We start from the raw sequence: 22,129 nt of genomic DNA, 5'->3' as shown, positions 1-22,129 counted from the left end.
TGTTATTTATTTGTAAACCTACACGGCTTTCTAGAAGTATTTTGTAGGACATTATTCAACCATTGTTGTTTTGGTTAATTGACTAGAGTTAGTCAAATAACCAAAATGTAATAGAGTTATTGCAAAGGGCTTATAATAGAGTTATTGTAAGGGGTGAATGATTAAGAGTTTAATTCCTAGATTGCAATAGGTTGTAATCTGAAATTTGCTTAGTTTAGTGGAGTTGAAATCTTACTAAGGTACGTAGGTCGTGGTTTATAATCTATCAAGCAGAGAGTTTTCCGTAAATATCGCGTGTTCTTTGCTTACTGCTTGTTTACTGTGGGAACTGATTTGGTAAACTCCTAGTCTGTGTCAAAAAGCTAGCAAAATATGCGATCCATGTCCAATTTTGTAGAAACTTTAGTCGTTTGAAAGTACAAAAGAACAAGTGAGAAGATGGTGTACTATAATAATATAGTCTATTTAACAATAAAAAGTTGTGTTACAAACTTGACCAAAAAGACACACAGACTAGACTCTAGAGTGACTCCTTACATTTTCACTTTGGCAATTAGGACTAAGCACAACACAGTTTATTTCACTACAATAACAAGGTACTGTTATTCCTTAAATTTAAACACCACATAGTTTTAGACAAGCTGCTATTGTATGTATATAGGGCTTAATTAATGACCACAAGTGCAGTTCACACAGCTGCAGCTGCTGCCACACTTGCATTTGCCATCATGTTCTGCTGTTCCGGCGCTCATCGCGACGGTCTGGCAGTAGCTGCAAGAGAAAGATAAAAGAAACAATTATCATAATCATTTTTTTATTTTTATTTTTCTCTTGGGATGCGCGAAATAAATCACGAATTTCAGAATTACACGCAAAGCATATTGTTGCATTCCCATGTATCATGATATGGAAATTATGATATATAGACCTATAACTTTTTTCTTTGGTTGAGAAGAAATGAATCTAAATATAGGTGACCAATTGCATGATATATATACCATATCTTGATTTGCATCCTGTCATTCTTAAGCAGGGATTATGTAATCTTTTCTTTGTCGTTCCAATTTTATTTAATGTCCTTTTGGGACGCATGAGTTATATATAACAATTAGATGAAAAGAGGAGCTGGTAGGAGAGAGTTACCTCTTCTCAGTCTCAACAATGACGTGATTATACTGGTTTTCTTTCTTCCTGCAAATTTACAGACATATTGCTTTACATCAATATATAAGCCAAAAGACAAGTATTTTCAATGTGCTAATCATATTGTCGAGACATTAGTAAAATTGAATAACTATCTCTTGATCGACAGGGGACGTAGAGATTTGACGTTGAACGCCACTACATTATTTTCGACTTGAATTTTGTGTAGTAAAATTAAGATTTTTAAAATATATAATTATATAGATTCACATGTGGTAGTATTCTGTATTAACCAGCCCGTTGTGCTAAGCTTCTGCTATGCACGGGTCAGGGAAGGGCCGGACCACGTTAAACTCATTACGCAGCCTTATCTTGCATTATTTCGCGCCAATCAACCTATAATCTTAAGTTCACCTCTATCTATTTTGAGACTGTAAAGGTTGTTTTTCTTAGACAAGATAAACGTAAACTCAACTAATATTTGAAGTAAAAAGATGATAATTACTCACACACACTGGCTGGCGCTAGAACAGTCGCAGTTGCCACACTTGTCCGACATGTTTAGGAGATTAAAGCTAAGAATAAGATTGAAATAGAGTTTTACTTAAGTAGGGGAAAGTGTCTGTTGTAAATTTGCTATGGCTTGAATCGAAACTATGAGATTGGGCTGCTATTTATAGATGGAAAGTAGGAAAAAATAAGTTGGCATAGGCCTAGAAAGGAGCACACACTTCTAAGAAAAGGTTGGAAAAAGGAATCTTCAAAATGGAAGGGGCTCAGGCTTGATTTTTTATCATCCTCTCGTGTCAACTTCATGTTGTGCATTTTCCTTTCCGTGATAAAATTCAATACTCAAAAGACTAGCGATTCTTTTTAGATAGAATTTAATTTAATTTATTTACACGATCAGTGGGACCAGTTTCTATCTTTAGCGGAGTTTGCCTACCTTGCGTACGAAAAAGAGTAAATTTGAGAAATATCCCTCAACTATGAGAAATAGAGTAAATTTGCCCTTATTTCGAATTTGGTACCAAACATGCCCTTATCATTAGTAGATTGGTTCAAAATTCCCCCTTAATCATGGGAATAGAACAAAAATATCTTCCATTCAATTTTGGTCCTAAATATACCCTTATCATGAGTAGACTGACTCATATTTGTCCCCCTCCTCCGCCAACTTCAAATGGAGTACAAATTTGGTCTATTTCCATAGTTGAGGGGCAAATTTGAACTAATCCACTAATGATAAGGGTATATTTGTGACCAAATACAAATAAGGATAAATTAACTCTATTTCTCGTAGTTTTTTTTAAAGCTAATAAGCTAGAGGCATAGTGGTATTTTTTATTAATAATTCTGAAAAATAAATAGAGTCTTACAACATGAAAGAAGTATAAACTAGCTAAGATGCTAAAAACATGTATCAACTTATAGGCAATATATGCCACAAGTTGATAGTAAAAACTGAAAGAAATACAAAATGCAATTGTGCTCCTTGCAACATGTCCTTCACTTCTTGTGACTTGACAGTCTCGTTGGTTACTTTGTAGAGGTATCTTCTTCTTGTCCATCACTTGGTTCTCTCCATACACATGGTGAGTGTTGTGTAGCTTTTCTATTTTCAAGTGTGTAGGAGCTATCACTTCTGCCCATTCCATCTTGTAAGCTCATGAACGCATGTAGTAGACTGGAAATTTGCGCACCAATTGTTGCATGCTTTGGACCTGTCCCTAGCTTAGCATCATCAACACATAGATGATAGTACATGTGAAATACACAAAAAGGATCTCCAAATCATCCTAATTCCCAGAATCTCCAGTACTTAGGTCTGCCTAGTAACCTTGTATTGTCCTGAACTTTGTACACCAATCCCTTTGATCAATTGGATTCCAAGTCATGTATGAACTGTGATAGGAGCAGTTGGATAGTGTCCCGCAAATCCCAGTATGGTTTCAAAGTTAGGATATCTCTCATTGCTAAGTGTGCCTGAACCTTTTTGATGGTCCATTGTGTGCATGACCTTGCTTGGATGGACTGGTCCATGTATTGACTAGCTCCCAAGATAATGAGCATCCGCGACACTAATATTAGCCTTTTGAGTATTTGTCAATTTATAGAACCCAGTCCATGTAGAATCAACTGCAAAAAAAACACAATGTTAGTGAAAAAAGGACCTTCCTTACTCTCCTTCCACAGAGTTTGAGTAGGAAGGTGTGTTAGAGTATATCTATTTCATTATCTACTGCTTGTTTATATTCTTTGTAATTATCTCTTGCACTTGTAATTATCCCCAACCATCTCAGTTGTTATCCCTTGTAGCTATCTCTTTTACTTTGTAACCTATATATACTTCAAGCATATATCAGTGATAAATACGATAGAGTGATTGGCTTCACAATTCTTCTTTGTTATCTTATTATTTCACATGGTATCAGAGCCCTAAAAGAATTCCTCTTCACACTTCTCACTATGTCTGTTGTTCTTGTCACATCTTCCTCCTTCACTTCTCCCACTCCAGTCATCACCTCTACCCATTCTTTTGCTGTTAAACTTACACCAAAAAATTATTTGGCATAGAAAACTCAATGTATTCCTCTTCTAAACTACCAAAATCTTCATGGTTTCATCAATGGGACTACTCCCGCTCCACCCGTCACTATTGCCTCTTCCACTGATCCCACCTTTCAAGATCCCAACCCAGACTTTGACACATGGTTTCGCAAGGATCAAATGCTTCATTCCTGGTTGCTTGCTTCTTTGATTGAAGAGATCTATCCCTATGTTATAGGTCTCACATCTTCCTTTGCAGTTTGGGAGGCTCTTGCCAACGCCTTTGGTTCTGTCTCGCAAAATCGTCAACTACAATTTCATATAGAACTGCAAGAGTTAAGGAAGAATGATCTTTCTGCTTCCAACTATCTACAAAAAGCCAAAACTCTTTCAGATGAATTTAGTGCGGCTGATAGATCTATTTCTTCTGCTGAATTTAATGCGATTATTTATCGCAACATTGGACCTGAATTTCATGGTCTTATTGCTGCTCTCAATCTCCGCCACAGTTACGTTCAATGAACTCCATGGTCAATTAGTAGCTCATGAAATTTTACTTAAAAATGCAATGGAACCTGTAGCAAACATGGTTCTAAAAGATAATACCCCACTGTTGCCTACTCCGCCATATCGGCCACAATACTCTCCATATCAAAATAATTATCAGCCACGCCCTGCCAACAACTCCAATAAAAATCCCCTGTCAAATTTGTGGCCTAAACAACCATTCTGCTGTCACTTGCCGCAACAGATATGTTCCTCGTAACTCTGGTAATTCCCACAACAAAATAATTATGCTGCTCCACCAATGGCTAACTATTCTGCGGTTCTACCCTCTTCACCAAATATGCAGCCCATTACGTGGTTTCCAGACACAGCTGTAAATTATCACATCACTCAAGAGTTTAAGTGCCATTAATGAATATCCAGGTTCGGATCAACTACATGTAGGTAATGGTCAAGGGCTTCAAATCTCTCACACTGGTATGGCAACATTACATTCTCCTTTGAAATCTCTTTACTTGAAAAATATTTTATATGTCCCAAAAGTAGTTAAGAATCTACTCTGTTAAAAAATTTACCTCTGAAAATTCTTGTTTTTTTGAATTTTGGCCTTCCTATTTCAAAAGCTTCATTCATTAGTTAGGAATCATCATTTGTCTAGTTCTACAAATAAACTTAGTCCGTGTGCTAGTTGTAATTTAGGAAAATTGTCTCGTTTGTCCTTAGCGTCTGTTGAGCATACTAGCACAACTCCTTTTCAAAATTTTCACTCTGATATTTGGGGTCCGGCCCCGTTCTTTCTTCCATGGATCATCGTTATTTTGTTATATTTGTGGATGATTATACTCACTTTACATGGGTTTATTTTCTTAAAAATAAAAGTGATGTTCACTTTGTTTTTATTAATTTCGAAAAGATGATTGAAAGGCAATTTCAAGCAAAATTAAAGCTTTTCATTCTGTTTGGGGTAGGAGAATACCAAAAATTAAACAAATACTTTGATAAAACTGGTATTATACACCGCATTGCGTGTCCTTACACGCATGAACAAAATGGCATTTCTGAGAGAAAAATTCGGCACTTGTTAGATACTTGCCTTGCTTTATTATCTCATGCAAATTGACCTCTTAAATATTGGAACTTTGCTATGGAACACAGTGCCATTTCAATTAATGTTCTTCCTTCAAATGTCATTAAGCAACAATCCCCATATCAAATTTTATTCAACAAAAACCCGAACTACCTCTCTTTCAAGCCGTTTGGATGTTTAGTTTTTCCATTGCTTCGGCCTTACAATCTTCATAAGTTTTCTTTTCGAACATCACCTTGTATCTATCTTGGTCAAAGTCCGAGTCACAGTGCATATAGGTAACACAGGTCGAATATATCTAGCTAGACATGTCAAATTTCATTCACAAGAATTTCCATATAAAGCAAATTCAGCCAACTCATCTAGTAAGAAATCTGATAACTCATGGCTGCACATCTCAAGCTCATTCCAGTCTCACTTGGACTCTGCATCTCTATCTGGTAAGACTTCTTCTCCATCTCACTCCCCTAATATTTCTCCTTCACCTAATAAATTATCTTTATCTTCTCTAGATAGAAACCCATCTCACTCTAATCTGTCAGATTTTCCTCATTTATCTAATCACCGACTCCTTCTCTATCTGGACCCGCATCCCCGCCTAACTCACCCTTATGTCCATCTTCTCAAATATTAACTAGAACTCCTATCTCAAATTCATCCTCATACCCTATATCAAAATCCGACAGTGCTCCTGGATTGTCATTAGTTGTAGATTTTTCAGATTATGTCCTAAAAGACAATTCTAAACCATCGCGCACCCACTCCATGCAACTCCGTCCCACCACCATGCAAAAACGCCAAGCCAACCTAGCCTTAACCAAACCAAATTATCTATTGGAGGAACCTAAAAATATTTTTCAAGCTAAGAAAATTCAGGAATGGTGTGACGCTATGCAGCAGGATTTTGAATGCTCTACATCAAACTAATACATGGGGTATAGTGCCTCGCCCTAGCAACAAAAATGTGTAATTGGCAACAAGTGGATTTTTCGAATAAAGAGAAATGCAGATGGCTCAATAGTAGTGCGCCTTGTTACTAAGGGCTACACACAACAAGCCGGTATTGACTATCGAGAAACATTTTCTCCCGTAGTCAAATTCACCATTGTTCGGACAGTTCTTACACTTGCCACAGTTCATAATTGGCCCATTCATCAACTTGACATCTCCAATGTATTCTTGCACGGCCAGTTAGATACTGAATTATTTATGGAACAACCACAAGGGTACATTGATCCCTCCAAACCTGACCATGTTTGCCAATATATTGCCAGCTTCATCGCTCTCTCTACGGCTTGAAACAAACTCCACGAGCTTGGTTTCAGTCGTTTGTCAACTTTTTTGGAGGGTCTCGGTTTTCACTCTTCCAAGGCCGACACATCACTGTTTGTTCTTCTTCAAGGTACATTAAGAATATATGTATTAATTTATGTCGATGACATAGTTGTTACATGTTCAGATTACTCAAAGTTGTAATGGTTTCTCACCAAAATTAAAGCAATCTTTCCTGTCCGCGACTTAGGTGCCTTGAATTATTTCCTTGGAATTGAGGTAAAAAGGGTCTCAGATGGTCTATTGTTGACACAGAATAAATATGCGGCTGATCTATTGAAAGAGACAAATATGCAAGAATCTAAGCTGTGTACCACGCCAATGGCGGTGACTCCAAATTTGAGCAAAACATTGGGTGAGTCATTGTCATCATCAAATTGTAGGTTTCCTGCAATACATGACGCTAACTCGCCCCGACATTGCATTTAGTGTCAACAAGCTAGCGCAATTTATGTATTGCGTGACTGAAGTTCATTGGCAGGCCGTGAAGCGTTTGCTTCGCTACAATCGTGCCTCTACCAAAATTGGTTTATTTATTTTCAAGAATTCTACCTTGCAACTTTAATGTTTTTCGGACAGTGACTGGGATGGCTGCCCCGATGACCGACGTTCTACAAGTAGATATCTTGTGTATCTTGGAAGCAATTTAATCTCTTGGTCTTCAAAGAAACAATCCACTGTTGCACAATCTTCAACAGAGAGTGAATATAAATCACTGGCCAATGCCACAGCTGAAATCATGTGGATAAGTTCTCTTCTTTGCGAACTTGGCTTCCCGCCTGCCGTCCCTGCTATCATGTGGTGTGATAACATTGGTGCAATTTATTTGAGTGCCAATCCTGTTTTTCATGCTCGCACTAAGCATATTGAACTAGACTATCACTTTGTGCGTGAGCAAATCAAGTTAGGTAAGCTTTCAATTCGCTTCATTTCCAGTGCCGATCAAATTGCAGATATCATGACGAAACTGCTTGGTCAACAACTCTTCTCTATGTATTTCAGCAAGCTTCGTCTCCGTTTCACACCGACATCAGCTTGAAGGAGAGTGTTAGAGTATATCTATTTCATTATCTACTGCTTGTTTATATTCTTTGTAATTATCTCTTGCACTTGTAATTATCCCCTACCATCTCAATTGTTATCCCTTGTAGCTATCTCTTTTACTTTGTAACCTATATATACTTCAAGCATATATCAGTGATAAATACGATAGAGTGATTGGCTTCACAATTCTTCTTTGTTATCTTATTATTTCACAAGGTGTACACCCTTAACTCCATCTCCTATTACACCTTGCAACACCACCAAACCAAGCAACACCTTCTCCATATATGCACCTATAAGCCTCATCATGTTGGATTAGGTTTGGTAATTGGTATTCCTCCTCTAATATATGGTAGTTGGAGTTTGTCACTATTAACAATCCCTTTCCCTTTACTGTTCAGTTCAGAAAAAGAATGAACCTGAACCTCATTGCTATCCAAAGCTAGGTTTGGAATGTAATCTGCCAGTTTGTTCCCTTCTCTTAGGACATGATGTATTTCAATGTTAATGTTGCCAATCATAGAGTGTAACTCATCAATCATATTCACAATGTTCTAAGGTGGTTCCCATACCACATCAAGAACCACTTTCATCATCATAGAATCAGTTTCAAAATTGCTTCCAAAATTGCCTTAGCTTTAACTTCATTGTTTGAATCATTAGGGATCTCAAAAGTTTGTGCATAAATCAAATCACCATGTTCATCTCTAATACAAAATGCATATGAAGACCTACCTAGATTCCCTCTATATGCTCCATCAGTATTGCATTTAATCCATCCAGGAGGAGGCAACTTCTACCACACCTTTGTGTACTTCAAATTTAGGAACATGAGTAGCTAGCTTTTGGTATAATTCTGGCCAATTGGCAGTCATCCCTGAGTATGGAATCCTTCTCACTTTAAGCAACATTTGGATATTGATAGAAACTTGATACATTTTCGCTCTATATATTAACTGCTGCAAAGTGTCTGACTATGTTCTCTATATCAATACGCAAAGACACGAACAAACACACATGTAAAAAGCTAAGCACCGTAAAATTTAAATATTATGATGACACATGCAATAATTATTTTCAAAAGGCTGCCTAAGATACAAATATCAACTTCCTAGAGTTTATAAACTCAGGCAGAAGCACTTAGTCCTGTTAGTGGCCAAATTGTGTTTCAAAGAGGGCGAGTGCAAAAAGTACCGCAAAGATATCTTTCTGAACAAATAAAGTACTATAAGGGCATAAGTAATTAATCAAAAGAAGAAAATCCAAAGTTCAGTACCATAACTTTTGTCCAAAAAAACTCATATCAGGTAGACATGAATGGAGAATGCAGAATATCAAATTTTAGAACATCTCTGATATTTAGTTCTTAACATAGCCTGCGCGAGAGAAACAATTAAATTTGTGACCTAAGATTATGAATCTCTTTCTTTTATTTAAATTAAAGGATAGTCGTGATTGCAATTATATTTAACCAGTACAATAAGAAGTAGCACGAGAGTTAGAAGATTACCATTTCATCTTGAACAACAACAATCTGGAATCGTGCCTTTCCATCTTTACTTTGCCTTCGTCGAGGCTTCTCGATCAGTTGTACCTCTGACGTCCACTCTCTTGTTCTTGGAATGATCCTATCAATGGTTATTCTGTACTCCAAATGTTATACACACTCTACATTGAAAACGAAGAAGAACAAAAAAGAAGACATCATCAGTATACTGAAAGATAAAAAATAGCCAGACACACATAATAAAATGGATGACCTGATAAGATGTTTATATATATATATATATATATATATATATATATATATATATATATATATATATATATATAGTGACAATTAGAACACAAAGTTGGCATTAGGAGTTAAAAAAGATCATTCATGGGCTAATTGGATTGTCCCCGTATATCTGATTATTCAGTAACATCTAACATATTTGTATACGGTCAAAACCGAGTTTGCTCTTCATTTGATTAATCGAGATTGGACCATGATGGGCCGAGGTCCGTCGTTATAATATCGAGCTGTGATGTGAAGTTGGGTTGTCGAGTTCGAAACTCAAAGACCGATCAATATCGAACTCGAGACCCAGAGACCGACCAAGATCGAGACAGAGCCAAGGAACAAAATGCCGTTATGGCCGCCTTTGGGGAGAAAATCTCGGCGGAAATCACGGCTTGAATCAAGGAAAAACTTATTAATTAATCTATCATGGGATCCCCACTATATACTTTTAATTATATCCAAAGTAGGATTCCCTCACTATATTAAGAGCCCGTTTGGACATAAGAATTTATTTCCTTTTTTTAAAAAAAAATTCACTTTTTTTCGAAATCAGCTTTTGTTCATAAAATTTTCAATTTTCACTTGAAGATGCATTTTGAAAATTTTCAAAAATTTGAAAAACTCCAAAAAGCTGTTATTCAAAATTTTCACTCAAATCACTCACAAAACTTAAAAAACAACACAAAATTATATTCATATCCAAACACAACTCTAAATTTCAAAAACCATTTTCACTTGAAAAAACTTTTCCCCCTCTTTTGGAATTTTACAATTCTTATGTCCAAACGCCTACTAAGAGTGGTTATCATCTCTAAAAAAGGAGATTTATTCATTCACATTCAGATTCACTGAGATTTACATAACATCTAGCAAATATTATCCTTTTGGGGATTTGATATTGATTCATCTTGTTTTCTTATCAATCACTCTCTATTCAATTTGGGTTTGTATTCATTTCCTTTTATAACTAATTTAAATATGCATTTATATATTTTTTTCCAGATTTGTATCAATTTATATCACGTATCCTTAGAACTATGTACAAATTCAACTATATCCGTTTTTCGGGTAAACAGTTTGGCGCCCGCCGTGGGGCTAAGGATAATAGTGGTTATTTGGTACGAATCTCTGCAAAACACACTATTTTATACTTTCTCTTGGAGGTGTCTTTGATTTCAGGTTAAAAACGACGAACTCTCAATTAATGGCCCTACCTATCGACAACGAAGCTGGCCTTCAAGATGAGAATAACAACCTGACGCCCGAGAATGAAAGGCCACTCGTTGACCCCGTTGGAACTCGAGGCTGTGGATCCAATTGACATTAATTCGCATGTGGCCATTGAGGCGAACCAACATTCTAACCACGAAAACAACATTCATGGGGGAACTCGTTCTGCAGTTCGAAGCACCCAAAATGTTGGAGAAGGCGTGATCAGCCTGCGTATGATTTTTGAAATGTTGCAAGCTAAACAGGTAGCGATGGCTCAGTTGCAGAGTCAAACCCAGGCACCGAGCAGGCCCGAGCCCGGTCCACCCAGAGAAGTCACCCGCAAAACGAAGCCAGCTGTGGTAAGATCAAATGAACAAGAATCGGGGACTAATCCCGAAATTATTAGGATGCTCGAAGAACTGACAAAACGAATTGAGTCAGGAGAAAAAAGGATTGAAGAAAACGACAAAAAAGTGAAAACTTATAACTCCAGGGTTGATCAGATCCCGAGGGTACCACCGATATTGAAGGGCTTTAATTCCAAAAATTCGTACAAGAGCCCTTCCCCCGAGTGCAGCTCCCAAAACGATCCCTAAGAAGCTCCGCATGCCCAAAATTCCTAAATATAATGGGACGACCGACCCCAACGAACATGTCACCTCTTACACATGTGCCAATAAAGGGAACGATTTAGAAGATGATGAGATCGAATCCGTATTATTAAAGAAGTTCGGGGAAACTCTATCAAAGGGAGTAATAATATGGTGTCATAATTTACTGCCTAACTCTATCGATTCTTTTGCTATGCTTGCACACTACAAAAAAAACTGGCTTTAGCGACGGACGAATTCCGTAGCTTAATAGTACATTTTCGTCGCTAAACCTGTTTAGCGACGGAATAGCGACGGATTTGTGTCCGTCGCTAATTTGCTCGTAGCTAACGCTTTACTAACAAAAAAATTGAATCTACTGGTAAGTTAGCGACGAATTAGCTACGGTTGGTATTTGTTGCTACTCTTAGCAACAACACATATCCGTCGCAATTATCACCAATTTTGTCGCCAAATCGACAAGTCATTTCATCGTCGAATTTAATTGGCGACGAATATTTTCTGCCGCTAATCCATCGCTAATATTATTGAGATATATTTGCCTTTCTTTTGGCGACGAAATTTTTTTGTCGCAAATCTGTCGCATCCTGTTATTCTATATTAGTTATAGCTACGAAGAAAATCCGTCGCAAATTATATTTTTCTTATTTTATTTAATAAAATACATATTGTTCAAGCATATATAAGATACTCTTAATAATAACTGAAATTCATAGAAATTAATATTCTACAAGATCCAAAATAGATACCAAAATGCAAATGTATAATTAAGATTAAAACATTTACAATACTAAAATAAAGTTCAAACAAAAATAGTTAATTACTGAGAGACTAGAGAGTGAAGGTCATCATCAGAAAGCGATGCATGAACCTCGTTAATACCAAAATATCTACAATACCAAAATAAAGTTAAAATAAAAATAGTTAACTACTGAGAGACTGGAGAGTGAAGTCATCATCAGAAAGCGATGCATGAACCTCGTTAATATTAGTAGTAGGAGGAGGGACTGGAGGTGTCATAGTTGATGGTTGATCGGTATGATTATCTTGCACATGTGATGGTGAAGCTATCAATCCTCTTACTCGCTCAGCCAACACAGGAAGCATGTGATCTGTCAGTACAGGAACCATATGATCAGTCAATGCAGGAATCAATCGCATCACTAACTCATCCAAATTCGCCATCGGTGCTGACTGAGCATTCAGAGGTGCTGCTGATGAAGAAGCATCAGATCCAGAAGAGGCACGAAGATACGGCCCATAGAAATATTTTTCTTGAGATCCAAGACCATATATTCTTCTCTTCTTTTCCCCTCCCGCGGCTTGATAAAATGCTAAAGATTGATCAATATCAGATTGAGTTTGTGTTTGTTATTGTAATATTTGATGATATTTTTCCTATAAATACCATAATAATTAGTGAAATTCATTAATGATGAAGATGAACATTAGGGAAAAAGAAATGATAAAAACATAAATAAGTTAACTGTTAAGTTCTTCATTCAAACAAAAGTTAGCAAAAATCATCTTTAGGACTGAAATAGGTGCTAAACAAGTAGTTCAAGTGGGACGTTAATGTCATATACAAAGTCAGTAAAATAATAGGATTTTGGACTTACATGTACAAGTCGGGATCGCTTACTAACAAACGATTTTTCATCATGACCATGTGTATGGACGTGCAAGTGTAGCTCACTTGGTGTTGGATCTCGACCCTTTTCAATAGCCTATACAAAAAACAAAGAACTTATCCTTTGATAAGGTGAAACAGTTTACTAATGGAGGTACTAAGAAGGTATACACCAGTACACATTTATTGAATGTCACGTAGGTTCTTGGTTTACCATTTGATAAGTGTAGCTGCAAAATCCAGTTTAGTTCTGTGCTTCCTATTTTATATTTGGACTTTTTGATTGAACTCAGCTTATGTTATGTGTAGGAATCAACTATTGGTGCAGCATTTTTCTCGCAAACAGTAGCAGTAAATGATGCTACTGTAAAATTTAAAATATGCGACACATCAGGCCAAGAGAGATACCACAGTCTTGCTCCAATGTATTATAGAGGAGCTGGAGCTGCTATAATTGTTTATGATATCACAAATCAAGTAACTTTCTCACCTGATTCCAACTATTCACTATAATTACTCGATATTGCTCTGAAAATTTTTGCTAGCATGTGAACTTGTTAACTTAGTTTCTCAATTCTTTATTTATAGGCATCATTTGATAGAGCAAAAAGGTGGGTTCAGGAGCTTCAGGTGAAAAAGTGGCTTCAGGTGAAAAAGTAAGTTACTGCTCCTCCGTTCCACTCAACCTATTAAAAAGCTGAAATATGTGTACTGAATTCTAGTGATTACCCCTTACGAAGAAATACTTACAAGTCTCTTGCGATGTTCCCCAATGGTGACAGAGTCACCCGTGTGAGTCCTAATGGTGATGGCAGTCCCACCGCCACAACGATATTTTGTATTTATTTCTGATTTTTTGACACACTTAGGATCCTTCCATAGTTCCATCCAATTGTCCCACACATCTTTTGGAACAAAATCTGGTTGAACTATATCCTTATCTTTTCTTTTTTTTTTTGCATATAAAATCACAGTACCTTCTCGCTGCCTTACTTCCCCATAGGCGCTTCACTTCTCTGTCAATCAAAGCAGTCTCAAAAGCAGGACAAAACAGCGTGAAAGTTCAGCAACAATGTAGAGTTTTGTAGCACTTCACCTTGAAGAAATTGGAAACCACGCAGATCTCAAAACACCTAAATTTGATTTTAATAACCAAATAACACCAAAATTGGTATTAATCAAGAGTTCAACACAAAAGAAACCCCCAAATCAGATTTTACCAACAATAAATAGTAATAACAATACATATTTATGCACAAATGAGATATACCCAAAATATGTCAACCTCTACTTCATATTTAACTTCACATACTACAAAGAAAAAGGGGGAAGAGACGAAAGCTTGATTTATTTTACATCTACCAAAGCCCTAAAAATTTTAATGTAGAAAAATTGCTAATAAACAGATAAAGAAGCAGAGACATACCAGTATTTTAGAAAAGAGTTGATGTAGTAACGCATCTGGAAAAATTAATGGAAGATTAGAGGAGAAGAAGAAGAAGCAAATGGGGTGGTTTCTTAGTGTATTCTTGTGTGAGAGAGAAAGACCTTATTTTTTAGAAAGGGGCTGGTTTTTCACTAAAGCAGAACACTTATTTTGACGCAACTCTTTTTCCCTAAATACCTAGCGACAAAAACTTTCCGTAGCAACAAGGGTAAAGATACTCTCATTAATGAAAAATATTAGCGACATACACACTTCGTCGCTACATCCGTCGCTAATATGCAATAAATTTTGTCACCAAACTTTCCTCGCTTATTTTGTTGCTATAATGAGAGCGCCAATTTTTAGCGACGAAGTTTTTTTTTTGTCGCTAATTTGTCGCTATATTAGATAAAATTATTCTACTTACCTTTTTTGCGATAAAGCTCTATTTCCGTAGTTAATCCATAGCGACGGAAACATATTTGTCGCAAAAATCCGTCGCTAAATCGAGTTTTTTTTGTAGTGGCATATTCTTTTGTAAAAGCATATACCGGAGCCATAAAGGTCGAGACCAGGAAGTCGGACCTTTTCAAAGTAAGGCAAAAAGATAACGAGATGCTAAGAGAGTTCGTATCTCGTTTCCAAATGGAACGAATGGATCTACCACCGGTCACGGACGATTGGGTCGTTCAAGCTTTCACCCAAGGATTGAACGAACGAAGCTCGATGGCTTCACGACAGTTGAAGTAGAACTTGATCGAGTACCCGGCTGTTACCTAGGCCGATGTGCATAATCGATATCAATCGAAGATTATAGTCGAAGACAACCAATTGGGTTTTGGGTCCGTTATTAAAAGGGGCACCGACCGAGAACTAAGGTCGAATAGGGACCAATATCGGCCGTATAACGGAGATCGTAGGGGTAGCGAACCGGGGCGCACCCCCGTACGAGGTGAAAGGAGAAGTGATCGAGGCCAAGGGTCTCGAGGGCTGATGAACAAGAATGGGTTTGACAGGCATACCGGACCTAAGGAAGGACCGTGGTTATCATAATATAACTTCAACATTGATGCACCCGCCATCGTATCAGCTATCGGACGCATCAAAGATACTAAATGGCCTCGACCTCTGCAGTCCGATCCAGCCCAGAGAAATCTCAATCAAATGTGCAAGTATCATGGCACCCATGGCCACAGAACAGAAGACTGCAGGCAGTTGAGAGAGGAGGTAGCCCGATTATTCAATGATGGGGACCTTCGAGAGTTTTTAAGTGAACGGGCCAAGAACCATTTAAATAAAAGAGAGTTCAATAGACAAAACGAACAAGAAGAGCCACAACACATCATCCACATGATCATCGGAGGGATCGATGTCCCCCAGGGGTCGGTTCTTAAACGCACTAAGATGTCGATTATAAGAGAGAATAGATCTCGAACTCAGGGCTACATACCTAAAGGAACCTTGTCCTTTAGTGGCGAAGACACATAAGGAATCATGTAATCACATATCGATGCATTGGTAATATCTGTACTTATGAATAGATCTCAAGTTAAGCGTGTATTAATTGATCCAGGTAGTTCGTCCAACATCATTCGATCAAGGGTCGTAGAGCAACTCGGTCTACAGGACCAGGTCGTGCCTGCAACCCTGGTACTAAATGGATTCAATATGGCGTGTGAAACTACTAAGGACGAGATAATGTTGCTAGTAAACGTGGTCGGGACCATCCAAGAAATGAAGTTCCATGTGATCGAGGGCGACATGAGATATAATGCCAAGTTCGGGAGGCCGTGGATCCACAACATGAGAGCAGTACCCTCGACTCTTCACCGTGTTCTAAAATTCCCAACACCAGAGGGAATCAAAACGGTCTACGGGGAGCAACCGACCGCAAAGGAAATATTTGTTGTCGATGAAGTGATTCCGATATCATCACTATCATCGACAAAATGATCAGATTTGAAGGAGAAACGGGACACCAAATAGCAATCACAAACGTCAGCCTCGACCCAACTAGAGAAGCAAAAGATTGGCGAAGATGATGATTATGGGATCCCTCGATCATTCATCTTCCCCGATGATTCCGACGCTACCAAATCAACGATCGAAGAGCTGGAGCAAATCACGCTAATCGAACATCTGCCCGAGCGAAAGGTATACTTGGGCACAGGGTTAAATCCCGAGCTCAGGAAAAAGCTTATTCAATTTCTTATATTTAACATGGACTGTTTCACTTGGTCCCATCTTGACATGACAGGGATCCCACCGGAAATAATCACTCATAGACTAAGCTTGGATCCGAAATTCCATCCAGTAAAGCAAAAGAGAAGGCCTCAATCTGAGGGCAAACATGCCTTCATCTTTGGCAAACGCGGATAGACCTTCGTGATCGCAAAACTTTGCCTGACTCCCCTATGCAAACACGGTCGAACCCCCACGAACGCAGTCGAACCTCCGCAAACGCGATGACCAGCGACCCCCAGCCTTCGTGAAAACGACAACCTCTTCGCATAAGCAAAGCACAATAGTCCCTAGCCTAAATCCTTCATCGCGATTGTAAGACATGCTCCGCGATCGAGAAGTGCACTAGACACTAGCAAAAATCTGCAATCTCCAATATGCTTTGGGTGGTCCAAAACTCATTTGAGCTCCCCGCAACCCTGTCTAATCATATCAATAAGTCCACAAATACTACGAGGACCTGTCCAAAGCCTCCAAACACATACAGAACCATCACATCTAAGAATCAAAAGTCAAACCACATGTCGAACTCTTTTAAATTCATAGACTTCTAAACTTTCAAGCAAGCGTCCGATTCATACTTAGATACTTCGGATCTCAACCAAACTTTGCACACAAGTTTCATAAAACAACACAAACTATCCTCAGTCTCGGAATACCAACCGGAGTTTGATAACCTCAAAGTCAACTAGCGGTCAAACTTATGAACCCTACAATTCTTCAAATTGCCAACTATGAGCAAATAGAGTTTAAATCTTCTAGGAACCTCCAAAAATAAATCCAAACATACGCCTAAGTCCAGAATCATCATACGAACCTATTGAAACCTATAAATCACCTATCCGGAGTCGTTTACTCAAAAGTCAAACCTTAGTCAACTCTTACAACTTAATGCTTTCAAAATAAAACTAAGTATTCCAGCTTATTGCCGAACCTTCCCAGAACCAAACCAACCATTTCCACAAATTATAATATCAAACAGACATACGGAAAGCATCAAATAGAAAAACGGGGCTCTAATACTCAAACGACTGATCGGATCATTATAAGACATAATGTTCCTTCAAGTTAAATTCAACGAGTAAAGATTAATGAGATTTTGGTGGAACTAAAGCAAAATCAACAATCTCAAGGAGAAAATAAACGATTACTTGGGCCCCACTATGTGTGCCAAACAGTTTAACTTAAAATTAGCTATATATGTCAAATCAATTGATTTTGTATTTGCAGGCCACAAGCAAATAAGAAAATCAAATATAAAGAAAATAAAAGATAATTCTTATTGATAAAGATTTCTCCTATTCTCAAGTCTCGTTTTGATTGGTTTGAACTTAATACAGTGATAGAGAGAATTATAAAGTGATTTTTCAGATGGGATACAAAGTTAGAAAAGTCGTCATTTTTTGTAACGACCCGACAGATCGTTTTGAATATTTGTACTTCGCTCGATTGTTTGAGGGCATGAGTAGCTCCGAATGATATACTTTGACTTGTGTGAATCGTCATTTTTGGTTTGCAGGTATTTCACAATCGAATTGGAAGAAAGAAATTCATTGTTGAAGCTTTAAATTGAGAGAGTTGACCAAGTTTGACTTTTTAGCATTTGACCTCAGATTAGAATTCTGATTGTTCCATTAGCTTCGTTAGGTGATTTTGGACTTAGGAGCGCGTCCGGATTATGATTTAGAGGTCCGTAGTGGAATTTGGCTTGAATTGGCGAAAGTTAGAAATTGAGCGATTTCGGTCGGCAGTGAAAAATTTGATATCGGGGTCGGAATAAAATTCCAAAAATTGAAGTAGGTTTGTAGTATCATTTGTGACGTGCGTGTAAAATTTGAGGTCATTCGAACGTGGTTTGGTTGGTTTCAGCATCGATTGTCGAATTTGTAAGTTTAAAAGTTCTTAGGCTTGAATCTGAGGGTAAATTGGTATTTTGATGTTGTTTTGAGTGATTCGAAGGTTCGACTAAGTTCGTATGGTATTTTAGGATTGGTTGAGGTCCCGGGGGCCTCAGGTTTATTTCGGGGTGAGTTTTGAGCGAGTCTGGGCATTTCCGGAACTCAAGTATGGTTCTGGCGCTTGGAATTTTGCGGACCTCAGTAGAATTTCGCGGCCGCGCTTGGAATTTCGCGGATCGCATAATTCTGCCGCAGCCGCACTCCGGGGAAAGTTCTGCATATCCGCTGGTCTGACTTCGGAAGCCTATATCTTTTGATCTACAATGAATTTTGAGATGATTCAAAAATAAAAGTTGTAGCTTTTCGTGTCTAGTTTCGAGAAAGGTAAAGAAGTTATCATTTGGACATCTGTAGAGAAAGTTATGGCCAAATTACTAAAGCCTGGCAGTGCAGCCCCAGAATTTCGCGGACCGCACTATTTTTTTCGCGCCCGCGGGACCTGGGGCACGACCGCGCTCAAAAATTTGCGGACCGCGAAGTGGGAGGCCGGAGGTGCACTTTATAAACGGGGTTTAGGGCATTATTTCATATTTTGGTCCTAGTAAGCTCGGTTTGTGGTAATTTTTCGTGAGTTTTTCAAGAAATTCATCGGGGTAAGTGATTCTAACTCGAATTTGGTTAATATACATGAATATATCAATAATTTCATCATCTGATTAGTACTTTGAGGTGAAAAATTGGAAAAATTTGTAAAAATTTCATAAAATAAATTTTTGGGATTTGAATGTCGATTCGAAGTCGGATTTGAGTGAAACTAGTATCGTTGGACTCGTGAGTGAATGGGTGTTCGTAATTTGTGACTTTTATCCGATTCTGAGTCGTCGGCCGGGATTGAGCCTATTTCGGATTTTGGGCTAATTTGATAGTTTTTCTTGTGAAATTTATTCCATTAGCGTATATTGATGGTATTGTACTGATTGTAAATAGATTCGGAGCATTTGGAGGCCGAGTCGAGAGGCAAGAACATTTCGGGGTAGAAATTTGACCGGTTTGAGGTAAGTAACGATTTTAAATCTAGTAGTGAGGGTATGAAACCCCGGATTTCGTATCATTCTACTATATTGAGGTGCGCACATGCTAGGTGACGGACGTGTGGGCGTGCACTGTTAGGGATTGTGACTTGGTCTGTCCCGTAGCAACTGTAAAGTTGCGTATTTTGTTGAAACTATATGATACTTATATGTTTTAGAAAGAGTTTTTGTAAATTGGGTTGAATGCCATGATTTGGCCTTGTGCCAGTGCTGTTTGGACCCTTAGGGGCCTTTTCTTGCTATCCTATAGCTGTTTTCGATTTAAAATCTATACTCAGTCATGGTTATACCTGTTTACTGCATAACTAAGTTTTTCTTACTCTATGTTGATGTGTATAAATGTTGTTTTGGGCTGAGTACCCTATTTTTACTGAAATGCCCGAGTGGCTTGAGAGGTTTATGACTGAGTGAGACCGAGGGCCTAATATGTGGGGATATTTATGGGATCGGGTTATACGCCGCAGCATGTTTGATATAGGCCGATGGCCTAAGTGATTTATGTCATGATTTGGCTTGATATAGCGCTTGGGCTGAAGGAGCCCCTCCGGAGTCTGTACACACCCCCAGTGAGCGCAGGTACCTATTGAGTGCGAGTGCCGAGTGCTGAGTGACTGGGAGGCATGGGTGATTTTGAGGTATGCCCGAGTGGTATGAGTGATTGTGAGGTATGTCCGAGTGGCATGAGTGATTGTGAGGTATGTCCGAGTGGTATAAGTGATTGTGAGGTATGTCCGAGTGGCATGAGTGATTGTGAGGTATGCCCGAGAGGCATGAGTGATTGTGAGGTATGCCCGAGGGGCTGTTTATGATTTCATCATTTTTGCTCACCTTGCATTGAGCCTTGTTTGAAAACTGTTGAAAAATATCTTTAAATGATTTTAATGGAACTGGGTTTAAATGAGATGTTTTGATTCAAACCCTAATTTTAAAAGTATGTGGTATTTTATTGAGATTTCATGATATGAACTTTATATGCTTATTGCTCGTCACTACTGCTCAATCTTTATTTATTGTTGTTACTTACTGAGTTTGCGTACTCACGTTACTCCCTGCACCTTGTGTGCAGATTCAGGCGTATTTGGACACGATAGCGGCTGTTGACTATTCCGGTTGCAGATTTTTCTCGGGGATAGCAAGGTAGGTGTCTGGCGATCGCAACCCTGCTCTTCTCCCTCTTATCTTCCTTTAGTTGTATTTAGCTATTTTTCAGGCTGAGTTAGTTTTGATATTGTTAGACAGATTGTAGTAGATGCTCATGACTAGTGACACCCCGATGTCAGACTTTTCTTTTCCGCACTTTTGTTTTGATTTGAACTCTTTTACGAAGGTTTTTTTTTAATACTAAATAGCCTTGAAATTATCTTTGAAATGAAGATATCAATTTGTTTTGGAATGAGTCGGCTTGCCTAATTCTACGACATGCGCCATCACGACAGGTTAAGTTTTTGGGTCGTGACATTTTTATAATAAATTTTTTCATGATCGTTAATTCCCTAATATCTCGCATGCACGTTATCCCCATTACTCTATTGTTTTCGCATATTATGTTTGAGGAATTTGTAATTGCTCTATATTTAACTATGAATCCCTTCTTATTGACTCTTTAGCGAAACTATAATATCAATAATTACGGTATCAACGATTTCGACTCAACTAATCTCGAATTCATTCTCCAAATGACCTTCCAATCCATTGGTCATTTCTATGCGTGCTGTTTGGCATCGTCTGTCACGCTTCTATGTTTAATTTATTCATGTCTAGGCCCACTTTTTACTAATACACGGTTACTTTTTTTTTATTTTTTTTATTTGGTTTATTTTTTCAAAATCTCCGAGTTTGATAGATTGAAATTTATGTTTACCTTTTGTTTTCGTAAAATTTTAAATAATTAAACCAAATATCTATACTAAAACTAATAAAAAATGGATGATGCAACTTATAGTCAATGAGTTCAATTGGTCCCATTATTTTTGACATGGAATATAGATTTTTATGTAAAAAAATTTGCTAAAATTATTTTAAAAATTAATTGTGAACCTCTAATTTTAGAAGTGTAATTGCTTCATGGTGAAAACCTAAAAAGGGTGTTTGACTAAGTTTATAAGCTGCTCAAATTAGCTTATAAATACTTTTTGGCTTAACTGGGCGTTTGGTAAACCCTTAAAGCGCTTATAAGTAAAGTGCTTAGAAGCCAAAATCAACCAAAAGCAATTTATAATTTTCCAGCTTATAAGCAATTTTGATTTAATCAATTTTTTTATTATTTATCTCTAATACTCCCTCCGTTTCAATTTATGTGAACCCATTTGACTGGGCACGAAGTTTAAGAAAAGAGAGAAGACTTTTGAACTTGTGGTATAAAATGAGTCACATATATTTTGTGTGGCTATAAATCATTGTATAAAGATAAATTATTTTCAAATAAGGAAAAAAGGTCATTTTTTTTGCACGGACTAAAAAAGAAATAAGTTCAAATAAATTGAAATAGATAGAGTATTATTTTATAATCCCGAACTACTAAAACGCCTAACTAATAATTTCCTTGACTTCACTTCGCCATATTTTTCGGGG

The 22,129-nt window shown here is 37.7% G+C and overlaps 2 long non-coding RNA genes and 1 other non-coding gene across 5 annotated transcripts; 1 reads left to right on the top strand and 2 right to left on the bottom strand.

Moving 5' to 3' along the window:
* Nucleotides 1–988: 988 nt before the first annotated feature.
* LOC117281481 (U6 spliceosomal RNA) lies at nucleotides 989–1,088 on the bottom strand. The gene has a single exon (XR_004512116.1). It is a non-coding gene; the product is annotated as a U6 spliceosomal RNA (small nuclear RNA).
* A 1,379-nt stretch (nucleotides 1,089–2,467) lies between these two features.
* On the bottom strand, nucleotides 2,468–14,574 carry LOC104116265 (uncharacterized). 3 transcript variants are annotated; one of them, XR_690817.4, is made up of 6 exons: nucleotides 14,329–14,570; nucleotides 13,653–14,035; nucleotides 12,892–12,999; nucleotides 12,251–12,670; nucleotides 9,174–9,331; nucleotides 2,468–3,282 (listed from the first exon to the last, which is right to left on the bottom strand). It is a non-coding gene; the product is annotated as an uncharacterized lncRNA (long non-coding RNA). The 3 variants fall into 3 exon arrangements; XR_004512114.2 differs by lacking the exon at nucleotides 12,251–12,670 and having other exon boundaries at nucleotides 14,329–14,574; XR_004512113.2 differs by lacking the exons at nucleotides 2,468–3,282; nucleotides 9,174–9,331 and adding an exon at nucleotides 12,017–12,143 and having other exon boundaries at nucleotides 14,329–14,563.
* LOC117281478 (uncharacterized) lies at nucleotides 13,216–13,540 on the top strand. The gene is made up of 2 exons (XR_004512115.2): nucleotides 13,216–13,379; nucleotides 13,491–13,540. It is a non-coding gene; the product is annotated as an uncharacterized lncRNA (long non-coding RNA).
* Nucleotides 14,575–22,129: the final 7,555 nt, after the last annotated feature.

The sequence above is a fragment of the Nicotiana tomentosiformis genome, chromosome 6 (assembly GCF_000390325.3).
Source record: "Nicotiana tomentosiformis chromosome 6, ASM39032v3, whole genome shotgun sequence".
Lineage (NCBI taxonomy): Eukaryota > Viridiplantae > Streptophyta > Magnoliopsida > Solanales > Solanaceae > Nicotiana > Nicotiana tomentosiformis.
This window is presented reverse-complemented; position numbering and strand designations above follow the sequence as displayed.